Source organism: Ochotona princeps, chromosome 25 (genome assembly GCF_030435755.1).
Source record: "Ochotona princeps isolate mOchPri1 chromosome 25, mOchPri1.hap1, whole genome shotgun sequence".
Classification (NCBI taxonomy): Eukaryota; Metazoa; Chordata; class Mammalia; order Lagomorpha; family Ochotonidae; genus Ochotona; species Ochotona princeps.
The window spans coordinates 5,759,613-5,787,498 of record NC_080856.1 but is presented as its reverse complement, the minus strand read 5'-3'; positions in this window follow the sequence as shown (position 1 = coordinate 5,787,498).

Sequence of the window (27,886 nt, the reverse complement as noted above, 5' to 3'; positions counted from 1 at the left end):
CAGAATCATGGCTAATTCACTGCTGTGAAATTACAAGACACACCAAGGGTTGGAAGGCATAAGAAGCAAGACCGGCTCTGGGAGGGACTCAGACCAGCTCAGTTCCAGCCATTGCGGCCACTTGGGGAGTGAATCAGTGGGTGGAAGATCTTCCTCTCTGTCTCTCCTCTTCTCATTATACCTGACTTCCCAATAAAAATAAATAAATCTTTAAATAAAATTACACCCCTAGTAAAGAATTATACTACTTTAATTAAAAGCAAGTTGAGGTTTCAGCCCTGATATCAATAAATTCTATGAACAATATCTTTGGGTGCCCCCAGGAAAAAAAATTTCCAAATGTAAACAGATACTAAAGTTGAGAATAAAAATAAATGACACAGGGAATAGAAATAAGTGCAATAAGTTAACAAAAATGTTTTGAAAAGATTAACAAAATTGGCAAAGCTATAAATAGATAACCAGGAGAAAAGGAAAAACCAAATTAATAAAATAAGGAACCAGAGATGACAAATCTCTCGTATAACTGATGCCACAGGGGGAAAAATAATGACAATCCATTATAAACAATTATATGCTACAAAATGGATGCCTTGAAGAAATGAGGAAACTCGTAGAAGCATGCAACTTACCAAAACTGAATAATGAAGAAATTGTAAGTCAGAACAGACCTAAAATGAGTAAGAAGATAAATTAGCAATCCAAAACTTCCAGACAGATAAAAAACCTAGAACCAGATTTATTGGCAATTTCTACCAAACATTCAAAGAGGAATTAATGAAAAATTTCAAACCTTTCCAACAAATTCAAATGATAGATCATTCGGCTTTGAAACCGAAGATAAAAAAGAACTGTGTAGACCAATATCTAATGAACAAAAATACAAAAATTTTCAGAAGAATATGGCCGAACCAAATTGTCTCACACTGCCTTCATTTTTGAGAGATGTTCTTTTTACCCGCTATCAAATGACAGACAGGTTTTTTTTCCATCTCCAGATATATTACCCAATTAGTTTCTAACCCACATTATTTCTAGTGGGGAATCAGCTATTATCCTCGCACCTGCTCTCCCCACCCCCCAACAATATGTCTCTTCCGTGGCTCCTATTACGGCTTTTTATCTTTATCACCGGTTCTGAGCAATTATTATACACTTGGTATATGTTCTTCACTTACATTGTGCTTGAGTTTTGTGAAGTTTCTGCGATATGTGAGGCTATGTTTTTGATCATTTTGGAAAACCCTCAGCCATTATTTCCTCAGATACATGTCTGTTCTTTCTCCTCCCTCGGTGATTGTGACTAGGATGCCTTAAGCTGCTTCGCGTTTTTCTGCAGGGTTTCCCATCCTTCCTTATCACAAACCTAATGCTCATGACGCTCAGGCCGTCTCCTTTCTTGTTACTTGGCTTAGTAACTTACAGGGTCTTCTGGGGAGCTCCAGGAAGCTACCATGTTTCCTGCCCTCTGTCTCATGATCTGTAGACACCTGTCTCCCTGGCCGCAAAGCTTCACTCCTCAGAACAACAGCAACAACAAAATCCATAGTCTCTTCCTACATTCCTCCTTCCCAGTCTGTAACCAGAAATGTCTGTCAGGGTTTCGGACCAGAACATCCGTGACTTTGCTCTCATTTCTTTCACATAGTTCACAGCTTTGTGCCCTTTGTCTTTTTATTCTTTTTATTTATTTGTTGGTGGCGTAAGCAGTCAGACAGGCTAATGAGTAGTGAGTGTCTCTGATCCTGGCTGTAATTTCTCTTTGAAAATATGAAATCTTGCTTCTCCTCCTCGATTTTACCCTTCCTATGGCACAATGCTTTAGCATAAAGAATAGCAATTTGGGGTGCTAGGTTCCCTATCAGAACGTAGATTCCGTGTCTCTGAATTCTAGTTAAGGCAGAACAGCAGTCCCCCTAAAGGGCCTTCCTCGGAACTCTTGACAAGCCATGATATCATCCGCACCTCTTTGAGTCTTTGAGTCACCATCATGACAAAAGCAGGGAGGTGGTACCTAATCCATGAGCCTCTTGTAAGAAAGGGATGAAGATGCTGCTAGCATCACCCTCTGACCCCTTTTAGTTTGGAGAACATCACTAGATAGGACTATGGCCTATTGCTGGTGAGTTCCCCCTCTACCCTTTGGTTGAATTAATTTCTTTCTCTGCTCACTGATATTGTGCTTATAAAATATGACTTCTAACTTTTTTCTTCCAGGTCCTTCCAAGCTTGAAGACCCCATCTGTCATTATGACAGGAGACCTCTATTAAACAAACCTCTCTTTGCACACAAATTATCCGCAAGAAAATTATTCTTTCGTGTGAGATACAAATGTGAATAGCTGTAGCCATTTGTGTCAAGTTCACCACAATGGTGTATGAATGGATTTATTCCTAAACTCTCTAAGCTTTGTATTTTTTACAATTTATTTTTATGTGCCTCTTTCAATTTGAAGAAATCTCCTTAGTATGTATGGTGGGTTAGGTCTAGGGATGGCAAATACTCTCAGAACTTATTTTTCTAGAACACCATCTCTCTTTCCTTTCTAAAGGTTACTTTTGTTAAGTACAATATTCTTGGTTGGCGGGGCCTTTTTGTTTCTATTTTTCTCTGCAGTCCTGTGAAAATCTCATCCTTCTCTTTTCTGGCCAATAAGATTTCTGTTAAAAAAATTCTGTAGTCATGCAAATTAGAACATTTAGTTTTTCCTTTCTTTTGCTGCTCTGAAAAACCTCTTTATAACTAACCTTTGAAAGCTTGATTTTAATATGTCTTGCATTAGACTTGATGGAATTGAATTTCACGGCTGACCTATCACTTCTAATTTCTGAATATTTGTAGTTATCTCTTCATTTGGAAAATTTTATCTCACTATCTCTTTGAAAATGTTGCAAATCCTTACTGGCTCTGCAACACTGAAATAACAGAGGTAGTTACCTGCCCTTTAATGCTGTCTCAAAGTTCCCAGAAGCTTTGTTCATTTTTCTTCAATAGTTTTCTCTCTTCTTCGACTGTGTACTTTCCAGTAGCTTGTTTTGAAAGCTTATTGATTTTCTGTTTCTCTATTTTACCTATTTGACTATTTTTAAAAATTTGTATTTTATCCATTTGAAAGGCAGAGTTATAGAGGAGTGAAAGATACAGAGGCAGAGACAGGGAAACAGAGATTGATTCTTGATCTGCTGGTTCACTCCAGAACAGCTACAGCCCCAGGGAAGCCAGGGGTCTCCCCCGTCCCCCACATGGGCGCAGGGGTCCAGGGGTTTGAGCCTCTTGGTTTGCTTTCTCAGCCAGACTCATAGGGAGCTGGATGAGAAGCGAAGCCAGGTCTGGAAGCAGAGCCTGTATGTGTTACAGACATCACAGGCTGAGGCTTAACCTCATATGCCACAACATGAACGTCTACTCTGCCATCCATCTCTTCTCTTGGGTTGGTAATCTCACTTAGCGTACTTTTGAATTCAAGGACATCTGAGATTTGTTTTTAAAATGTTTGTTCTTCTCTTAAGTTTTCTTTGTTAGAATAGCAATTTTTCTGTTTCCCCAAGCCCCATGGAGTTTCCTTAAAACAAATTCTACAGCTGACAATTTTCATGAATCTATCTCTTTCTCTGGAATGGCTGATATTTTCTCTTGTTCATTAAGGAAACATCTCCCCTGACAATTCTTGATATGTTTGGTGTGTGCTATCGTATGCATGCTGAAAATTAGATTTTGTCTTCTGTATTCCTACGATTTTCCAATTCTTCCCATTTTCTATTAGCCTCTGCTCTGTCCCAGGCCCACCACAAGTGCACTGTCACTATTTGAGTAGCAGAGGGTGCCCAGTCCCAGCTCAGCCCTAAATCTGCAGCTGGAGCACTACTCAAAATGCACTGCTGGGATGCATTTGTACTTTTGAAATGTAGACACTGGCCACATATCCTCCTTTAAGCCACACATATCTTCCTGTAAGCCACATAATTTCAAAGTTATGGTTAGGTGATTTCTCACAGAATTTAGTGTGCAACACAATATTTTATTTTCATAGTATTAAATGTAGCTAAATATTTTGAAGCAAATGTATTCTGTTGTACTATACTTACAGGAAATGCTCTTGTGAGTCTAAGCCAAAGAATATTATTCAGTTAAAAAAAAATCAAGTCAAAATATACTTACCTTAAGCTCTTGTTTTACCAAGTTTTTTTTCTCTATAGACCCACAGTGTCATTTTAATCATGTTGACATCCAGGTGCAGAAGTAGGTCAGATAATTTGCCCTTCTTAGTCACAAAATACCTCCAAATTCTTTTGACAGCAGTTAATATGAATGAGCACATGAAAGCATAGAGTGTCTCATTTTTCTTCCTTTTTTTCCAAGTGAATTGTCTCGCTTCTGTCTTATTTTCTCAAAAGTTCCTGCCACAATATATATTTAGAAGGCTTACAAAAATATTTTCCAGGTAAATTATTTAACTCAGTAAGCCAATTTTGCTGGATTATTTTAAAGGACATATTTCTAGCTTTGGGGTAGGCCTAAAGAAGGTATAAAAAGGCCAGTGGAGATGTTATCACATTTCATTCAGTTATATGCATACAATAAGAATACATTTGTTGAAGCATCTGAAAGCTCCATTGTCCAGTCAGTGCAGTAACTCATACTCAAAGCACCCCACCATCGTGTGACAGGACACAATCTATGATTGATCAACATGTCACAACCGGAGCTGTGTCACAAGCTACTTGGGTTTACTAACTGCTCTTAGAAAATAAAATTGATGGGCTAGTGTGTTGGTTTGCCATATTAATGTGCTACCTTCAGTGCTGGCATCTCCTATGGATTCCAGTTCAATTCCTGGCTGCTCCACTTCCCATTCAGCTCCCTGCTTTATGGACTGGGAAAACAGTGGAGGACAGCACAAGTCCTTAGGCCTTTGCACCCAAGTGGGAGACTCAGAGGGTACTGGTGGCTCCTGGCTTCAGAAGGTCTCAGTTCCAGCCATAGGAGTTATATAACGAGTGAACCAGCAGATGGAAACTCTCACTTTCTCTGGTTCACCCTCTCTATGAAAATATGCCTTTCCAAACAAAAATACATGTTTTGGGATCCAGCAATGGCCTAGTGGCTAAATCCTTGCCTTGCATGTGCCAAATCCCATATGGGTGCCACTTCCTGTCCTGTTGCTGTGCTTCCTATACAATTTCCCACTTGTGGCCTGAAAGGGCAGTAGAAGGTGGCCCAAAGCCTTGGTACCCTGCGTTGGCATGCGGGACACAGAGGAGGTTCTTTGCTCCTGGCTTCACATCGGCTCAGCTCTGGCCATTGTGGCCACTTGGGGAGTGAACTAGCAGATGGAAAATCCTTTTCTCTATCTCTCCTCCTGTCTGTAAATCTGTCTTTCAAGTAAAATAAATAGATAGATAGATAGATAAAACCTTTACCTAAAATACATGTTTTTTAAAGAAAAAATGAAAAAGCTGTGTATCACTTTGTTGGTTTGCCTCACAAAGAACCACACATTAGCTATTAATATCTTTACCTTTTCAAGAAAAAGACCACTCATTTCTGAAATATTCTAAAGTCTATTGTTTTTCTCATATGTTTATTTATCTCAATATAGAAAGCAAGTTCTGTTTATCCTGTAACTCTTTTTCATTCTTGAATATGCCTATACTCATTCTTTCTTGAATATTTGCATAAGGCCTTACCGACACTTTGACATATTTGTCTTCATACTTTTAAAATCGGTCACTTATTTCTCTGAAAAAAAAAATATATATATATATATATATATATTTTACTTTGTTAATCCAAGAAAAACTCTCCAAAGCTTTGCATTATCTTATTTTCTGTTTGTATTAGGTTATTAGCTAAAGTGTTTTCATTTTTTTATGACTCAATCATCTGAAAGCACATACTAAAGAATGTTATTTTCTTGAATTCTAAATTATTTGGGAGAAAAAAACTGATAGTCGATGAAATTCAGACACTTAGGAAAACAGTGTAGAATTTATCTTAAGGTAATGGCCAGAATATATCTTTCTAGAGCTGTTTCACAAATATGTTTCTTAGTACTATTATTTTAGGTATTATTGTTATATCTCGCTAGGCAGACCCTCCTTCAGCATAGCCTTCAGGTTAGCTTTCTTACAAATATTTTGCCTCAACTATTCCCATCATTTTTGCTAGTGAGAACGTGTGGTATTCTTCTTTTTGGTTTGGCCTATTTCACTAAGCTTGATGGTTGTCAGCTGAGACCATTTTATCGCGAATGGTAGGATTTTATTTTTGTGACTGTGTAGTACTCCATGACACCATATCTTAATGATAACAACATTCAAACATTCTCCTTCTAGGGTTGTCAGACTCTTGTAAATTGCAATTAGGTGTAGTCCCCCTACTGTGTGCAAAAGAACGCCTTACTCTGAAATGAAGAAACCCTTAAGAAGTCTTTACGCAAATAGTATGTGCTAAACAATATGTCATTATTCCTCCCTTCCCCAGACGAGGTCCCTACGCCTTGAGAGCCACCCCTGCACTCACAGCTCCAATGAGAGTGACTCTTCACAATTCATGCATGAGTGAACTCTTGTAGTATCTTCTGTGCCTGACTTATTTCATTTAACAAGTGTGAATGAATGGAATTCATTTTTCCTCTCATAATCTCTGCGAGAAATTCCTGGTATATTTGCAAAGGTATGCACAGAATTGAACAATGTTCCCACAAGGTGCTGACTTTCTCCATCATCTCTAGACAGCTCAGACCCAACTAGCAGCGTTCTTTTCAAAATATTCTGGATCTCTGTTGCTCTTCAAAAGCAAATCGCCTCTGAAGATTTACAACTGAAATCCACTCAGGTGAGAAGTTTATATTTGGATAGTCATAGGCCTGTAGCTTCACTTAACTCTCTGCTCAAACGCTACCGCCTTCGAACCGGCTGTGCTTGACGCTCTTGAAGGAAAGCATCCTCACTCCCCTAGAAATCTCTCCCCGCACTGCTAAGTGTTCTCTAGTGCACTGTTATCCATTATAGAGTTTTGTTCTTGCACATCATATTGTACATTAAGCCATCTTACTTACGGCGTCTACCGCATTTAAATTCTAGAAACTCATGCACTATTTCCATCTCATTAATTATTCAATACTGTATTTCTAAAAGAAACACACAAAAAACAAGCAACAGACACAATTGTCTAAATTCTCTTCAGTAAAATAAAGAGAATATATGATGCAGAATAGCAAATTAGAGTAACCTTAATTGAAGAAATACATCAATATCATTGTTCTGATAATAATAAAATCTTTGTTCTTTCTTTCTTTCTTTCTTTCTTTCTTTCTTTCTTTCTTTCTTTCTTTCTTTCTTCATTCATTCTGGTTTATTTTGGCAGAGCTGTGTTATTCTGAGTTAGTCCAAGTTTAAAGTCGTGCACATTTAGAAACCAACTTTGTTCATGAGAAGGTTCAAGTTATTTGTGGTGACAGCCAACCTCTCTAATTTCATTCACTCTATTACCAGACCATGAGTTGAGCATACATTGTCTTTTACCAGAATCAATACCTTATCTATTTAGCTCCCTAGAATGAGCTTTCATTATCCAGGTAGTTTTAGATAGATCACTTGCAACTTTTATTACCTTTAGTTTAGCCTGCTAGGATATATTTGGAATTGTGTGTAACAGGAATAGACATAAATCAGACTGGGTCACCTTGAGAATTTAAAAGAAAATCAATGTGGAAGAATGTAACAATTGAGTATTTCTGAGTTTAACACACGTTATCAAAATGATATAGTCTATAACTGGTGACAAAGAACCAACACAAGCAAACACCTAACAGCACAATCCGGCAGTGCCAAGCTGTGGAGCACCTTGCGGGAACACCCGTGTTGGCTTACTTAATTTATAGTAGCTACGCACGCTCCAAGTTTGTAGAGGATCCCAGTGCTGAGTTGTGCACATGATGAGCAGTTACAGACTTATCTAGGTACCTAACATCACCAATGTGCATTGGCAACATTTTTACTAAGATAAGACATACTTGGTAAGAATTACATGAATAATTGTCTGCATGAATGTCTACAAAATGTACCCCGAGGAGGAAATACATTGCTTTCACAACCCTATTATTTTCCACTTTAAAAAAAGCTCAAGGAGAGCTGAGAAAAGTCTGTGGAGAAGAGAACACTGTGAGATGAGAAGCCCTCGGAAAAGCGGAAAATGTTTACTTAGAAGTATTGAGTTTATGGTGATATTTTATCGGGCAAATGAATTTTCCACAGTATAGATTTCCAAACACTATCTTTAATCATTGAAAATGGTATTTTGCAACATCAAACAATAAAAATAAAATTGCAAGTCACGCTTATAATTATCATAGATATGTTAAAAGGCAAATGTGATCAAAAGAACCTACAGAAATCAAGCAGGTAAAACTACATAAAGTAGCCTAAATCTGAATAAGAGGAGCGTTATACAGTTTCAGGAAAGTTGCAAAGAAATGAGCCAAACAGCTACTCAGCTCCAACTGAGGAATGTGGAATCATTGTTGCTACATTTTCTGATATTTTTCCTAGTAGAAATATAAAAATCGATCTTTTATACATGAAGCATTTGATTTTTAGCCTTTACTACATGAAACATTTTGTAGCAAGATTAAAAGGATTTGCTACTCAGTGAGGTTATCAGCATTTAATATTTTATAACAAAATAAAGGGGGGTGGGAACACCCACATTCCATACTGGAGCATCTGGATTGGGGTCCAGGCCCTTCCAGCGTGGCTCCCTGAGTGGGAGCGGAGGACAGCTCAAGCAGATGGGCCCCCATCATGCCCGTGGGAGGTCTGGGTTGAGTTCCTGGCTTGCTCTTGCCTTAACCTTAGATAACACAGGAGTTTATCTGGGTGATTGAAACCTCATCTCTCTCTTACCCTCCACTCCCTGCCATTTTTCTTTCCTCCTTCCTTTTTGAAAAAAAATACCTCAATAATAATAACACAAATTTTAAAAATAAACGTGAGAAAGTATAACCACTAAAGTGATGAAAAATTATTATCTCATCTAGTTATAACGATAAGGGCACCACACTGGTCATGATCCTGATTTTATGATGCTAATTATGCTTTGTGTTTAGAGAATCTATTACAGTTGAGGCAGCCATCCACTCACACACTGCTACCTCAGCTGCACGACTCTCAAATTCAGTACGGTCAGAAGTACTCACTGTTTCATATGCTTTGAAATCCTGTCATCTATAACAAAGGATTACGTGATCGCTTAAAACCAGACACTCGTGCCCTGTAGAGGGCAATAGAAACAAAATGACGGCATGTGAAACAGCTGTTGACTACATGACCATGGGAGGTACAGTATACTTTAATGTATCATTTAGGTGGTACTTGTGTATGAAGAATAATAACTTGTGGAAATAACTGATGCTCATTTCACTTACTCTTAGGATTCGAAGCCTCTCTCTTGTCCCATACCGAGAGCTTCACAGGAGTAACCACAGCCAAAGAGAACTTCTAAATTACCAAACCCTAACTTACGAATGTCACTGAAGGCTTGGGTAAAAAGAAATTCTCATGAGAGTAATCTAAAAATCAAGTTGGTGAATTTGGTCTGCCTCTGGAAACACAGCTGCTTGTGTTACATGGCTAGGTTGTTAGATGGGAACTCTGTGATGAGTGAGAATAAAATAAAAGGTAGGAGGCAACAGAGAAATATGAAACATATGCATCACAAGTATGTGGGTGGATCACAAGTATGTGGAAAAAACACGAGAACTTACGTATCACAGTAATACCCACCAAAGTGTAATCGGCCTAAAGGATAAACTTAACAAGAAATGAAAGGAATCTTCTATTGGGGTTAGACAGCCTTTATTCCCAGCCCCCTAGTGCTTGGGCAATGAGCACAAGCAAAAAATATCTAACAGCATGGATTTAGATTTTTGTCAAACTCTGCTATTACAATTTCCAAACGTTCAATCTGCCATTACTAGAAGCAGACATGAAGCAATCGATAAAGAGACAAATAATGGGACAGTCACTTCTTGCCAGAAATGACATCAACTTTACCCCCAAAGAAGGTTGGAGTATCCTTGTTGTCTGTCTTTATCGGGAATTAGAATGTATTCCAAGGGCCTGCACAATCCATGACTCCACTGGCTAATCCAGTGTGTCTCCCAGCTGTTCACTTCCCAACAGGCTCCCTGCTGCTGACCTAGGAAAGCAGTCGAGAATGGCCAAGAGCCTTGAACCCTTAAAAGCAATAGAGAATGGCTTAAAGTCTTTGGCACCGTGTGGGAGACATGGAAGCGGCTCTTGGCTCCTGGCTTTAAATCGGTCCAGCTCCGGCCATTGAGGTCATCTGGGGAATGAACCAGCAGGAGAAACATCGTTTTCTTTGTTTGTCCTTCTTTTGTATGTCTTCATTTTCAATAAAAATGAATATTTTTCTTTTAAAAAATAATGTAATTCAGACTTGGGTTCACTTTCCTGCTCTAATTAGTTTCTTTTGCGGCTTCATCAAATTTGCCCCCATTCCCCGTCATAATTATATTCCCTAAAATACTGCCCATTTTCTATTGTTGAACATATGAATGCTATTATTACATTTTGAATCTATTCAAAAACCCATTTTATACTTATTTGTATAATTGATACATATATATACAAAATTAATGAATAATATTTTACAATAATTAAGATTACACAAACATGGTTATATTTTCATTTCTATTATTTTATTTCATAGGATCATATTAACCCTTTAAAACATGGATTATGCAAGTCCTGGAACTGTAAACATGAATAAAGAAAGTCTGTGGTTTCATGACTCTCTCCTACAGAGTCTATTCTAAAATAGAAATAACACATTACAGTGTTAAGGTTCTCATATTTAGTAGGTATTTGGAGTGATATAATAACAAATAATTATTGGCCAGAGGTAAGTCTAGAAAAACCTAAGGTAAAAATGTGATTTTGTTGGCATTGATTCTCCAAATGGAAATGATACTCAGGAGAAATGTGTCCTATACAGAGGCAGACAGAGTTACAAGTCACAATAGTTTCAAAAAATAGTGCATTTTTTGTTGCTAGACCCAGAGTAGGATTGTAGGAATTAACTCATGAAAGGTAATTAAAACTCCAAATTAATAGGCCATGAATGCAGTGTCACCAAGTTTCAATTTTTCCCCATAGACAGTGTGGTGCCATGGGCAGCTTTTAAGCTAAGCAGTTACAGACTGCAATCCATATGGTAGATACCTCACTCTGCCAGCAGTGTTGATAATGTACTAAGGGGAAATTAGATTATACTTCAGTGGTCACTTGAGAGGATATTGACACAGAGTTATTGAAAGAAAGACTGCTTTTAGGAGATTTAGAATACGGGTCTGGTTGAGAAGAAAAAAAAAGGTCAGAGAACATCTTCAATAAAAAGCACTGTGTCCCTGGATGCACTATCTCAGACATTTTTGTATTTTCCAAAGTAATACCTCCTTGAAGTCAGAGACTGCCTCATAGTAACTTTATAAACATTTTTCACGAAATAGAGGTATTAAAAAATTAAGAGAACATTTCCAAGAAGATGTATTTTTAAAATTAAAGGAATAATTATTTGTCATAAGGTAATTTCATGGAAGATATTTTTTCCTTCCCTTCAGATAAGTCAGTGAAAAGGGAAGAGGACAATTTCAGGTAAAGGGATATTTTGCAGCAATACAGGATTATGACTAATGTGAACAACTAAACACCTTAGCATGTTTGAGAAATGAGACATTTTGCTATAGAGGAAAAGGAAGGGGTATGGATTTTACACCATGATAAAGAGTTTGCATTATACACTGAGTAATAAAAAACTATTAAATGGGAAATAGCATCATTGATTTAGTTTTAAAAAGAATTATGCTGGAAGAAGTGTGGCCGATTTATTGTTGAGACTGCAGTGAAGAAGGTAGAGAGAGCAGACGCAAACCATGGCAAAACATAATGGGGCTATGAGATAGAAGCAAAGGGGTGAAGTGACCAAAACAAAAGGCAAGGAGAGATGTTTATGCAAAGAGCTCACATTGAAGAGGGACAAGAAATCTCCATTCGGAAAACCCAAGCAAACAAATCAAGGCAGTCCGGGGATATGCTGGACACTGATCCAAACCATAAAAAACCCAGAATGGTTCCCTCTCATTTATATGTGCACATGCGTGTGTATCCATGACCTAGATAGGTTTTAACGTCTTCTGAAGCGCAACAATTAAGTTTTCCCTAAATTTTAAGCATCAAGATTTCTCTTTATAACCTTTTGTATAGTCACCTCATTTTGTTGCAATATTTTTCTAAGAATGATACATTCATTTTAAATGTAAACTCCCATTTTTAAAAATCTATCTGCTAATTTTCTGCTAAGTGGTACATTTGAAAGCAATTGGCATTTTTATGTTTTTGATAGAAAAGTGGACAGTTAGGGACTTCGTAAATGCCTATTTCTGGGAGGCATGTGCTGCTAATAATTTGACTTTGAGCTGTGGGAAGAACTTTCATTATTCAAAGCAACTGAGCCAGTAGCTTCTCACCTCCAAATTGAGTCAAATGTCAGATTTGGAATATTGTTCTGTATTTTATTTTTTATGATATAGTTCCATAGGCTCTGGGATTCCTCCTACCCCCTTCAAATGTTCTCGCCCCACTGACTTCCCTTACATTATAATAGTGTAACCCTTCAAAAACAGTCCTAAGTCCATCATTCTGCTATTTAAGTGCATCCTGATATTGCAGGTGTGGACAATGGCGGACAGTCCAGCATCCTATTGTCAAGATGCATTTCACGGAGCCTTCTTCTCCCTCTTCAGTTTTACTCAGGTGTTGACCTCTGTGGATGATCATCAGGCTCTCTGTGCTCACTGTGCAATCCGAACCTCCTGTATGTTCTGGAAACCAGGAGCCCTTTTCTCCCCAGGCTTTCTTACCATAGTGAACGTACAATGAAATGCTACTTCATCTTACGCTTACACTGGATACCATGCTTCATTCCCACAGGTTTTTAAGAAATGTGATTTCCGGAGCAGCAATTTTATCACCTTTCAAGAAAAATCTCCAGGAGGTTTTGTGATAGACTCCGATACATTCGGAAACACAGCAACCAATGTTCACAGCCACTCTGCACTCTTGTTTGATTATGATGGGCATGGCTTCAGCTCTGAATATTACTAATATTTATTTCTGTAAAAGCAATTCAATACTGCATGTCAAAAGCAAGTGGAAAGGAATTGGAATAAATATTTATAAGGTGGGGTTTGAGTAAAAATCAGAATTTCAGAATTCCTTTTAGCGTAATGATACATTTGTACCCCTTGCTGTTTCTTAATCAGCTAAAAAAATTGATAGATAACATTTTGAGGTTCAAATTGGAGGTTACTATTATGAATGAAGAATTTTTTGAAGTTATTTATTCATTTTTGTAAAGGCAGATTTACAAAGCAAAGGAAAGACAGAGAAAAAATTCTTCCAACTTGTTCACTGTTCAAATGGCAACAATGGCCTAAACTGAGCTGATTCAGAACCAGGAGCCAGGAGCTTCTTCCAAGTCTCCCATACAAGGGCAGGGTCTCAAGTTCTGGGCCATCCTCGACTGCTTTTCCAGATCACAAGCAGGGAGGTGGCTGGGAAATGGAGCAGCTGGAACATATGGCATCTGGCACTTACAAAGTGAGGGTTTAGCTATTGAGCCATCATACTGTGCCTGAATGTAGACTTCTCAAAAAGCCATTAGGTATAGTCCAAAGTGATAGTGGGATGTGTCCTGTTTCATAGAAATTCCCCACATATTCTACAATTGGGAAGGGGAAAAAAGTGTAGGTCCAAAGATTAACATTTCATTTGTCACTTTCCAAGTTGAGACTTGGAGATTTCATGTGGCCGGACACCCTTCCTTACTTAAGGAATGAGTGACTAGCTGGCTTTCTGATTCACAGTGGAAGGCTTTATGGATTGTATCAAGTCCCCTGTTTTCTCATGTACCACAGTGAATGGGAACTGAAGTGAACCCCACAAGGAGCCCAGGAACTCATCGGGCGACAAGCTTTATATCAGACCAAACTTTCCACTGGAGTGTTATGAGCATTCCTGCTTCTTGGGATCCACTGCAGGCCAAAAATTGGAAGGAGACAGAGAAACTTGGTTGAGATTAAAGTTCCTCTAAGATGCAACAAACTGCTGTGTGGGGCACACAGAGAAATTCCTTGTGAAAAGACTATTAGAGTACGGTTCGTTTTGGATTTGACGAGTTGTTAAGATGCCACACATTAATACTGGTTCCTAATTAACTGATAACATTCAAAACTATTTTGTTTAGAGATACTGCAAGACTAATGAACAGTGAAGAAAGATTACAAATTATATCATTTACTCACCATCGTAACAGCTCAAGTATTCTTACGTAAAAGCAAATCTTTATTATTTGAACCAACCAGGTAAGATGGAGACTACTAAGTGACAATAGCCGTTAAACTATGTTGTATCTCTCTCCCCTAGGAATAGATTTTTAAATATAGGCTCGAGATTAATTTTTCTTAAATTTCAGAATATAAATTGAACAAAAGTGATTGAGATATTGACTCAAAGAGTTATACTATTAACTTTGAATATATCAAATCATGGTATCTATTTTCTCAATGTGAATGACTGGCTTACCTTTTGGAGTAAGTAATCTGTAGGGCTATATTTAGACTTTGCAGATCTAGGTAAAGAGTTTATTTTTTATTAAGGATTCACACTGTTGTTTTAGGAACAAATAAGAATATAACAGCCTAATTATCTCTCCTATTTGTATGTATTAGTTGGTGTTCAACTATTAGAGGTTCCCTTATACCTATTTATTTATTCTTCCATTAATGCAAGTATGCAGTCAAGAACTTATTTTAACCTGTGATCTGTAATCCATCAATATACCTCTTTGCTTTGCTGATTAGACTATACTAGAAGTAACTCATTCAGCAGTTGTTCCAGGTTAAGCCTGTTGACTTTCCTTTGCTTGTTGGTTGCTGATGTTTTCCAATCCCTTTTCATGTGAACTGACTTTGGCACTGTGCCCTACACATTTTTGCTCCTCCATGTGTGCACTTATAATTTAATAAAACCCTTTGAATAGAGGGTTTGATAAGAGGCTACTTCTTTGCTTGATTATTTTTGCATTTTCTTTAGCAGGCATTCAACCTGGTCAACACATACCAAGTTCAGCAACAACCCCAAGTCTTCACACTTAGAATCACAGAATATCCTTTCCTGACTCTCCTCAGGTTCATGAACGTGCCTTTGCTCAGGTTCGGCAGCCCTTACTGTAAGGATTTGTAAGTCTGTGAGGAGGGAATGCTGTGGATGGAGACAGGCAGCTAGCTCAGGGTTGCAAACTTTGTAAGCCATACATCCTACATCTGTGTAATTTTTTTTCTGTCCACCTGTGAGTGAAATGAGGCTTAACTACTATTAACTGGGACCCACGGGGGGAGTGGTACACACCCACTCCCCTTTCAAGCCCTTTCTCAGGCCATGCTGAGGAGGGGCTTGTGTTCTGTGTCTTGCTTTCCATGGAAGGGCTGTGAGGATAGAAGGTCGCTGTCCCTTTCTTCCACCCTCTCACTCTCTGGTCTAATTTCCCAGAACATGGTCCATGCATGTCTTCATTCCTCACTATCTGAACAAACCTTATCATTAAAAATAAAGTATGGTATTTTTAAGCTTCCTGTGCTAAAGATTCCAGAGAATCACACATTCTCTTTAAGTCATTTATGTAATGGTTAAGGTAGAGAAAAAAGATTCTCTACACTAAATGTTGGACCCTGAGAAACATGCATTTCCTCCTTCCTCTGGCCAAATATAAGAATTATTTTCTTGTTATTTTAAGTGCCCCATGAAGCCTCTTGTAATTTGCTTTGGGCCAGAAGGGTAAAACAAATTTCAAAAGAAGGAATTACTTCACAACCCCTACTTAGATCTCAGTAAATAAAGACAAGGTTTCCCCAGAGCCTTTCCGTTTGTGCTTGCTGCAAAAACTCAAGTACAGCAGGCATTCCAGTCTAAACTTGAATGTCTAAAGCAATAGCACAGAAGGCAGCTAGATCGGGAACAAAAGGGCTGAGACGCTTCTCGCACTCCCCTCGTCTCATCCCACGCCACTTGAGCATATCCACTCCCCCATGACGCAGATGGGAGTCATCCATCATGCAGAAGAGACCTTGCTGAACACCGTGCGTGTGGAAAACCATGAAATTTCTCAGAGGTGACTGCTTGCTCTGGCTCCTGCCCAGCCCACACCCTGTTTGTACACTTGGTGTCATTCCCCAATGGATAAAGTGAAAAACATTTCTCCCTCGTAAGACTGCATGCAATCTTGCCCGCTTCTCTTTTGTGCCTATACAAAAACTATTACTAAATCCAGCTGGAGACACTCACGACACTACACCTTAAAATATCGCCAACCTGCAGGCTGTTGCTTAATGCTTTGCCTTCTCTGCATTTGTTTCTGCCAACTCAACTTACAGCGAGCGTTTAAACAAATTGATTCTTTCAGGGATTTTTAGCTGTAATCTGTGGAATATTTAGAACTAGCATAAAATAATTATTCTATTTCATTCATATTTCAAAAACTACTTTTAAAAATTGTTTTGCTGGGAGTGATGCATACATTCTACATCCACCCGTGTTTAATCTCCAGCCACTGGGCTGCTGCACGCACATGGACGACTTAGTTCTCAGCCTTGGACCAGCCCACCTCTGGCCATGGCAGCCAATTGCAGAGTGATCCAATGGACACAAGATCTCACTTTCTCTCCCCCTCTCTCTCTTCCTATTTCTCCCCTTCTCTGTAACTCTTTCAAGTAAAATAAATAAGGCTTTAAAAATTATTTTTAAGTTTTCATTTCCTTTGGGTATATTCCTAGGAGCAGGATAACTGTGTCATATGGCAGGCTTATTTGCAATTCTCTAAGCATTCTCCATACTGATTTCCATAGTGGTGGTACTAGTCTGCACTGCCACCAGCAGTGAAGGAGGATGTCTTTCTCCCCACATCCACGCTAGCAGGTGTTGTTAGTAGAGTTCTGAATGTAGGCCAACATCAGTGGAGTTGGGGGAACCTCATTTGTATCTCTCTGATCGCTAAGGAGTCTGAGCATCTTTTCATATGTCTGATAGCCATTTGAATCTGTTCTTTTGAAATATGTCTCTACATCTCCCTTCACTCATTACTTCACATTTTCTTTTTCTGTCCCTGGGTTTCTGAAGCTCTTTGTAAATTCTGGATGTTAGTCACCTGTCACTTGTGTAGTGTGCAAAGATTTCTCTCCCGTTGTGTTGGTTGCTTCTTTACTTTGTTGTTTCCTTTGCCGTACAGAAGGTTTTTTTTTTTAGTTTGATGTAGTCCCGTTTGTTTATTTTGTCTTTGACTGTTTGTGTTTTTAGTGACTTTTCTAAGAACTTTTTCCAATTCCTGTATCTTGGAGAGTGAGTCCTATGTTTTCCTTTAATAATTTGTTGGTCTCTGGGTGTAGATTTAGGTCCTTGAACCATTTAGAGTTGAGCTTTTGTGTAATGTGACAGGTGTGGGGCTTGTTTCTTAATTCTGCAAATCGCTATCCAGTTGTCCTAAGAGCATTTGATGAATAGCCCGGGCTTTTTCCCTGCTTTGTTTTTGGTTTTCTTGCAAATCAAAGATGGACTCCCAATCAAAATGTAGGGCCTTAAAAAATACACTGATGGAATCATGACTCCTTGTAAAGGACTATACTATTTTAAAAATATGGGGAAAATCAGCCAAGGGGTGGGAATTTGTGGGGGAGGTGCAGAATCCCAGACCCTATGGAATTGTACTATAAAAACATCTTTTAAATGTGTATATATATATTTTTCTTTCAGAAACTTGTTTTCAGAAAAATTGTAAAGATAATAAAGTTTCCACATTCCTTTTCCTTATTATTGTTATGGTTTCATGTTAGTGTGTTACATACATTGCAATAAATAATAACACATTGTCAACAGCTAATATACATGCTTATTTAAATTTCTTTGGTTTTTTTTTTTTACATATTATCCCTTTACTATTACAAAATCTTGTTAAGTGAATTGTGACATTTTCTCCTGAGTAAATTCTGCTTTCAAATTTGTGATAACCAAAATGGGTTGCTGGAGAAGAGCCTGAAGAAGGCAGATGCGAATGTTGACAGTTCCTGCGATCCTATGGCTCCCTGGTAGTTCTGGCTGATTGAGCCCGGCTGAGAGAAGCAAGAGGCTGTGCCGTGTGCATCTTAGAGGAGCCCATTTCTCTTTTGATCTCTGGGTAGTTGGTAACCTCTTGGAAGTATTCAAATGGAATTGTGAACTTTTGATTTGTCCAGATTTTGAGCATCATTGTACGGATAGAGATTTTGTAATTCACAGTTCCCTGCCTCAGGAGTGCAGGTGAAAAGGTTGTGAGCTTATTTACTGATTAGTGACTTTAGTTGTTGAGTTTGAATTATCTTGGATTGGATCCTAATGTTTCTCTGCTTAAATGACATTTTGTATAAAAAGGATTCTCTCAGATATTGTAGAATTCAGAGCTGTGAACTAAACCTCAAAGTCCCTCCAACAGCAAAACAAAAGCAGAAAAGAATAACAAAGCCAAAGGAAGACTGCTTGGCATTCCAAAGGGACTTACAAATACCTGAAAACCAGAGGAGACTGGCAGATAAAAAGTGATCTTTAATCAAAGGGTTTTTCCTTTGGTTTGTATTCTAAGTCCCATGATGAAGGTTATGGCAGTTTCTCTATTACAAAAACCTATTTTACAGGTTCACCTGTCGCAGCCTGCCTTGTTCTCACTAGGCACTACTTAAATAACTTTGCTATTTGCTCTTTGGTTTTCCACATAGATCATTTTCCTTTGTCTTTCCAGATACTTTCACTACTAAAATTACTTCCTGTGTGAGTTAAAAGCCTTTTTAAAAAATTTATACCTTTAAAAAAATTTTTTTTCAATGCTGATTAAATTGAGTGTGCTTTCTTGCTGTTTCAATTATTGGAAGCATCTCCACTGACAACAGACATTTCTTTTAGAAAATCTAGGGTTTTCATTTTTTATTTTTCCTTTATGATGCCAAGCAGCTTTAATTCAAGTGAAACTAATGTCATCCTTCAGCATTCATCTTAACCTATATTTTGTGTTTACATTATGTGTTTTTATAAAACCAGACTACACATAAATTTTTTAGATATTTAATATACATGGCTGGTTGTGGTATCCCTATTTAAGCGTGATTAGTCTTAACATATGCTTATAAATGGAATACGGGGAAAAAATAAACTGGTCTGGTAATATAAACTGGTCTGGTAATTTGTGTTAAATTCAGTTTACATATTTGTAAGGGTGCTTTTACAGGCATGAACAGAACTCTTCCGACAGAGGATGGTTCAAGTACTTGGAAGCCTACCATCCACGCCAAAGGCCCAAAAGCTGCAGGCTGTGGTTTCGGTGCCTTCCAGCTGGGCTCTTGCGGGGGTGAACAAGCAGAAGGACTCTCTCTCTCTTCCTCTCTCTCTCTCTCTCTCCATTTATCTCTGACTTTCAAATAACTATAAAGTAATCTGAAAAGAAAACAAACAGAAATAGAGGGCATTTTATTAACATGCCCATCAGAACTGGCTTTTTTTTTTTAATAAATCTGGCTATTGCCTTTATTCTACAGAGTTTTTGCAGGACAGGTGATAATGTCTTTGGCATGATGAAGCTTTAATAGGAATGACCTTCTGTTTTGAGTCAATATATTTGGACCTCAAGCAATTTAATCCAAAACAAGATTTTCCTGTAGCTTTAGTTAAACAGATCATCACCACTCATCACCTGCATTGATTACCTGCCACAATATGTCCGAATCTGCCTTTTTCAGGGGAGAAGTAAGCATAGCATTAACCAAAATAATTGCATTGTATACCTAACATGCACACATCAGCATTCAGTTTTAAATCTCACAGAAGTAGAATTTCTGAATGGTAACTATCAGAGCCTTCAGTAGAAGAGAAGGGATGGATGTTGGTCAAAGGATAGAAACTATGGTTAGATAAGAGGAATGATTCAACATGTCTAACTATACTTAATAGCAGCATAATGAAAGTGTAATAACCATTGAAAAATGTTAACAGAGTAGACCCTTCGTGTTCACACTACAAAAGAGGCAGTTACATGAGGCATTACATATGTTCATTGGTTTAACTGTGCTAAAAGATATACATACATATCAAAATGACATATATTAAAAAATAAACACATAACACTTTATCTGTCAGCTTAAAAATTGATAGAAACTCAACACCCCGCCAAATATATAAATCATTATATTTCATGTCAATTTGGAGTCCTCAATCAGAATAATGAAAATAGCCTGCATTTTGCGTCTAATAGGAGAGACAGAGGAATAATTTTAATTCTTATCCTACTTATACCAGATCAAAGGAATTGATCAGTGAAGTTTAGAGAATAGGAAGGAAGTCACGCCAAGCTCAGCATAAAACTCGCTGCCATCATGCGCTCCACAATCTTGTCCCGATTGCACTGCTCATGTTATTTCATTATTGCATTCGAATGTCAATGTCACAGATGTTACCCTCTACTAAAGCAGCATGCACAAATTGGTTCTTTCCATTGGAAAGTAGTTTTCATATAAGGTTGTGAGTCTTTTGTATGTGTGTGTGTGTTCACCATCCTCAGAAGGAAGTGATATTGCTCTCTGTGATAAAGTTACATGTGGATTTGTAATAGCGCTACTACCAGAATATTTTTTACTGGCATTTCAAATGATAATGTAGGAGAGCAGTTTGTAATCTCTTCCTCAGATAGTCACTTGCTGAATACCTGTATCTTTGTTAGTAGGCCTTCATCCAATGTTTTGCCGCAGAGTCTTAAATTCTCAGGGTAGTGTTTGCTATATGTTCATATCTCCCTTAAGATTGTGATGGAAGAAACCATTTCCACGTTAAAAAATAGTTAATTATATTAAACTAACAGATGGAAACTGTATATAGTGACCACACAAAGCACAGTGTATGGAAATATGTATCTGCATGAATTGTAGAATGCGCACATTAAGCTAGCTAACATGCATGATCTCACATAGTAATCACCATGTAAAAGCAGAACTCTCACCAAGTTTAGACAGTACAACACATCGCTAACAGCTACAGTCAGCACGTTACACACCAGATCTCCTGAGCATACCCCTGAGCTATAACCACATCTTTGTATTCTCTGACCATCGGAATCTCTCTCCCTTCAAGCCGTGCTTAACACCATTTAACTCTGCTTTGGCTTGTTCACCTTTGTCAGAAGTCTTATGTCGGGAACATGATGTAATGCTTGTCTTTCTGTTTCTAGTTCATTGCATGTAGCTTAGTGTCCTCTGGCACACACATATACATATATATATATACACACATATATACATATATATACACACACATATACACACACATATATATATACACACACATATATATATACACACACATATACACATATATATACACACATACACATACATACATGCAGGGACTGGAGGGATCCCAGTGTAAGATCTGTGAATGAAAACCTGGCAGTCAGGAGATGACTGTATGGGGCATGGACGGTAGGAGACAGAGGCTCTGAAAGCTGATGTTACGACGCAGTGGATCCAGGCACTGCTTGTGATTGCATCATCCCGTAACAGGGAGCTCCGGCTGCTCTGCCTTCTTGCTAATGCATCCAAGAAGATCCTTCAGTATGGAATCCCCGGCCTCTGCCTGCAGCCTGGTCCGACACTGACATGGTTGCATGCACCTGGGCATGTGATGATGGAAGACTCTCTCTCCCACCCCTGAGTGTGTATGATGCCTTCCCCTCTACAGATTTTCCTTTCAAGTATTTAAATGAATTGATTTTAAACATTTTTTAAAGGGAAATGCAAGCAACAATGTAGTGGATGAGCTGTGCTTGATGTTCAAGAGTGATTCACAGACTTTCCAGAACACAGAAAATGGAAGTGAAATGTAATAAAACTTTTTTGAACGATTTGCCTAACAGTCTTTTAAAATAGTTACCATTGGGATGATGGCTAGTTGTATCATATATTGTGTCATATTTTTACTTTTGCTTGCCATAGCTTCAGACATTTAGTACATGGGTCATTGGATCTATAGCAGCATTCTTCAGTTCTCTAAATGCAGCTGAAGCCTTGACAATTATTTTGCAAGGTGGATAACGCTCCATGTAGAGCCACATTCTTCTTCAGATGATAATTGCCAATTAATTGCAGCGAATAGAAACAATTAAATGAAATTCCACTGAGGAACAGATGAGACAAGTTTCTTTTCTTTTCATCTCGCAATCTTTAAATATTCTCATAACAATCTAGCTCAATTCTTTTCTCTCTATCGAAATAGAGATCAAGCCTTTTAATGTCTCCAAAGGCAGTGTCTCTCCATTAAGGATTATGAAATTATTAAGGATTCATATGTATTATGTAACATTGGATTGTTCTTTTTAATAGCCTTTTATCTATGTGTAAAAAGTATGCATCATGACTAAGATAAATTCTTCATCGCAATTCTAATGTATTATTATAATCTAGATAACATTGATCAAATTACTATCTGATTCATTTTTTTTAACTTCAAAGTCTTTTTCTTGCAATGAGAGAGGGAATACCATACGAAGATGAATTTGCTTCATCGCAAATTTCAAAGGCTGTATTTTGATTTGCTATTTTCTTTTGTTCTGCTTTTTTTCTTTCACTATACTTACACAGGTGTCTTGCGACTTGCTCTGAGAAAGGAATAATAGCTTATGAAGATAATTAGAATACATAAGTTTTACTGCCTATTTCAAGAGAACACAAATGCCAACACAAATCTCAAGAAACAAACTTCACTGTTGAAAATAGGTGAAGGTGGGTGTTTGGTTCAGATTTTCCAGTAAGTTCCCGGGCTATAAGCAGTATTTATTTTTACTTCTCTGGTGAAGATTAAGAATGTGGCGAAGATATAGGAATATATAATCATTTTAATACAGTGACGATGGTGTTGGTTTAGGGGTGCGCTTCTGAAAATGAAACTACTTAGAGCCCTCAGTGAGCCCTGAGGCTATCCAGCAGCTTTCTTCTCCTCCTGCTGTTTCTAGAACCATTTATAACCCTACTGGACTGCCTGACAGTCCCCTTTCAGGAGTCCACATTCAAATCTGATTATACCTCAGAGCTTATGCATGCCTCCGGCCAAGATTCTGCTTGAGCAAACATTAGGAAGCACCGCTAGAACCATGGTGTGTCATTTGCATAGTTATGTCCTCATAGCCAAAGGTTTTTCCACTTAAAGAACATAAAAGTGAGAATTAGGATAGAGAAAGGACTGCAAGTGTCATAGAAAGTCCACCCTACAACTTCTGTTCTTGTGAATTGTTTCATAACGGCATTAAACAGATCTTTCCTTGCTAAAATTACATAGATATCTTTGCAAAAATTTAAACAAAAATTGCTAGCCCAAGTATGAGAAAGAAAAAAGCTTGCTGTTTAGAAATTTTTTGTGTGATGCAATACGCTATGTATTTTCAGATCATTTTGGGAGTTGGCACTTCCCATAGCTAGAAAATAGCTTCATTTAGTACAGATTTCTTTGTATAATGTCCATAACAGAAGAAAATACACTTACTCATAGAACAACAGGAAGCTTAGGAAGAAATGGATCTGTGTGTGGTGCTGCGAATAGGTAGGAATGAAAAACGTACGACTGAACTGGCAGCAGGAGAGCTATTTTATATTTACTGTAACAGCAGTATTAACTAAAAACCAAAATGCAAGTGTCATTAATCGTTAATGCACACACATAAAGCAATCTGTGTTAAGCTTCTCGTATTGTTATGGGTTAAATTTTATGTCTTCAACAAAGAGTGTGTACCCCCTAATCCTACTCTAATGAGAGACAGTGTTTTAAGGAGATAACTAGGATTAAATGAGGTTACAGAGTAGAGGACATATCCAAATGCAGCAAAGTTCAAATGAGAAAAGGAAGAGAAATGAAGAGAAAATACTCATGGAAGGACATGGGAGGACACAGACACATTGGTCAACTATAGGTCAATAAGACTCACCTTTCCAAAAACCAAATCTATCAACCACTTGACCTCAGTCTTCAGTTTCTAGAACTGCAAGAAAATCTATTGTTTACGTCACTCTGGTGTGTGTGGGCCTCCTTCACAGCGGCTGGAGCAGGCTAAAACAAGTAATATCAATATATTTTAAATATGGAATTACAATGATGGAAAAAAATGACTTAACTAAGGCTAATATTGAGGCCTGGTGTTCCTGAGGTAATAAATGAGATCATATATTATGAGTTGGGGACATACCAACAGTGGGATATAATTACAAAAGCAAATTGGGTTGAATGAAATACAATGATTGAATACTGCAACTAGTCTTCCTTATTGTTGAGTGTAGCCATTTAATTCAATAAATGTCTACTGCAGTAATAGACTGAATGATTACAGAAACATGTTATTTTCATTTCAGGATGAGATTATGCGTAAGGATTAATGTGGCATTGCAGGCTTTGAACCAATAACCAAGCCCTGGCAGGCAAGCTCTAGAAGCAGACTGAACATATCTTTCGCACTGTTCATTTAGAACCAGCCAATTGTGACAGGGCACATCACACAGAAATTCTCAACCTGCTTATATGAATTTCTTGGGAGCTGCAGCTCAAAATATTTTACATTGATTTTGAGTTAAATAATGCAAGGGCTTGAGGGTGATGATGTTTTCTCATATCATTTTTTTCAATTCGCTTGTTTTGAATTTTTCCATGGGAGTATGTAATAGGCTGATATCGTGACTCTACACATGGCCTATTTTCAGAAAGTGATTCTGTTATTTTCTACCTTTACACCGAATTAATTGTTTTACCCTCTCAGATACTTGATCCTTGTCTTGCATTTATGGAGTTTACCCCAAAGTGAGTCTTTTTCATCTCTGTCGCCCTTCAAATGTATCACTTTCCAAATTGTCTCATGGAAATTGCCTTGGATTTCAATCTCCATTTCTCTTTTGTGCTTTAGTTCATTGAAATTTAATTAACTTTCTACTTGCTTATTTTCTTTAAAAAAGAAAACTATTATGCACTTATTTCTTTATTTGAAAAGTAGAATGACAGAGATAGCAGGTTAAACAGGAACACAGAGCAAGGCCTTCCTTCGGCTGCTTCCCTTCCCCAAAGCCTGCACCAGCCAGGTGAGACTGCCCAAGCCCACCACTCTCGTTGCAGGTTCAGGGAAAGGCTTTATGGAGCCTTCAATTCATTGCCCCATGTTTGCACATGCTGTGTGTATTGGTAACAAGGATAGTGTTCAAGCACTGAGAAGCCAGATACCTCAGTGAGAAGGGCAACTTACCAGTTGTGGGGAGGCCATACAGTCACTTCCTAATTCATTAGAGACACCAGTGGGGAAGGTTTTCAGTAGGTCCTCCCAGGTGGGCATCCAGCACAGCGTCATTGCCAAGCAGAGTGGCACGCAACGAGGGATCAGAGAACTCTTAGCAACCCAAGACGTGGGTGCAGGTGATTGGCTTAGCAGCTAAGAACCCAAGACACTTTCTGCAACCTAGTGTCTCTCCCGCTTTCCTTTCAGGAGGCACCTGATCTCCTGGTCATTCTCAGGAGGAGATTTCACTTTCCCTTTTCCTTCCAGTTTCACTTGTTCACATTGCAAACAAAACATACGCCCACAGCTGGTTCCTGGCTTTTTACTTCTATGTTAGGATGCAGAAGGAACTCACGGAGCTCTGTCAGAAACACAGAAAGGAACCAGGAACTCCACCTAAGATTCCTTGAGGGTAACATGTTCCCAGGTATTTGGGCCATCATAAACTGCCTTCCCAGGTGCTTTCGCTGAATACTGAATCACAAGTTAGAGAACCCAGGACACAAAATGCCCCCTGTTATAGGAAGCAGGCACCCAAAGCTGAAACTTAGTCTGATACATCACAAGTCATTATTATTTTTTATTTTTAAATATTTCTAGGTTCCTCCAAGTTTATTTTATAGTAAAGTTCTTTCTTTTCCATTATCCCTTTAAAGTTGCCTTCAATGACTTTGACCGCTGTTAGTCAGCTTTTTGGTTTCACCACAGAATCTCAATGTCAAAAGAGAAGCATTTATGCTCTCAGTACTGCAGGTTCAAGTTTAAGATATGACAGTTCCATTGGCTTGACATCAGGTGATGGTGACGAATGGCAGAGCAAGGACTGCAGTGCAAACCAGAAATGGAGTGAGAGACTAGGCTCCAAAGTTGGCTGTTAAAACTGTCTCAGAAGAATTACCTACTACCCCCTTCAGTGACCAAATGACCTCGCAGTAGCTCCACCTATTAAACACAGTGATTGAGTGGTCACCCCAGTAATCATTATGAGTTCAAAGCTGAACATTCTGCAAGTTTTCAGTATCCAAATCAATCGCTTCTCGGCCTTTTGGCTAAGATCAAGTGTGGTATCCAAATCATATTTCCACCCACAGTTAGCATTCAAATCCAATAGACTCTTACAGTTCTTATCGTCATTGACTGCTGCAAGAAAGAAGATGAATACACAATGACAAATTTATACATCCTGACTAAAGTTATAGTAAAATCAGGGAAGCAGGAAAGTGTATGCTATGAAACCACCTTGTCAAGGAAAGTCAGAAGCTCTCATAAGTCTCTCTAAGAACATTAATCTCTATTGATATAAAATTAGAAAATTTGGTTATTGCTAGTTTTGAGACCAATACGGGTTTTAAGTTGTTGCAGAGAATTCAATAGGTATAGATACAAAAGTTATTTCCATTGAAGAGTCAGGGAAATTAAAGCTTTTATTGTTTTAGCAAATTCAAGAATAGATAGCTTTCCAAATGATGATGGTTCAACTTATTATTTATTCACGTTTTTTTAAGATTTACTTTATTTTCATTGGAAAGTCAGATCTACAGAGAGGAGAGACAGAGAGAAAGATCCTAACTTCTCAAATGTCCATGATGGCAGGAGCTGAACCAATCCAAGGTCAGAAGCCAGGAGCTGCTTCTGGTTCTCCCACACAGGTGCAGAGTCCCAAGGTTTCCCCAGGTTACAAGCGGGGAGCTGGAAGGGAAGTGGAGCAGTGGGGGTGTGGACTGGCTCCTATATGGATCCCAGCAGTTGCAACAGGAAGGTTTGACCATCAAGCTGTTGTGCTGGGCTCTGATTTGTTCACATTACAGTGAACAAGACACATATGTATTTATGGGAAATCATACTTTATACTTTAGATTTTGATCTAGCAACATGCAATATAACTGTGCAATCTCCATGTTGCATTGTGTGGATTACAATGCTCATGCAACCACATGATTAATTGTAAGTGGAAATGGTCCATTTTCTAGATACTCTACTGTGTAGTATGCTGCTAGCATTTTATGATATTTTGCTTGTGTTTTCACAGTGCACTGTGTCTGTGAAATGCCATGTCTTTATGGAAATGAAGTCTTCAACTTGCCTTGCAGTATTTTGTTCTTGTTTTCAACCCAGGGACTCCTTTGTTCTTTCCTTAGTGCTTTCAAAGAGGGAATAAGGACATGCAAATGCCCTTGGGTCAGACTTTTGTCCTTAAGAACTTTGTAGATTTCTGTTATTTAAGCCACTCAGCTAGCAATTATTTGTTACAGTGTGCCCGTCAAACAATACAGATGAATGAAATAGTGTATTAATTGACTGTGTTTCTAACTTTTTAAACTTGAACTTCCTCTATTGCTAAGCCAACACTGATATCCAGATCCTAAATGGAGTTGCCTAGAAGTGAAACTCTATTTCCAACAAAATTTGGTAAATACATATTATTGATTTTTAAGA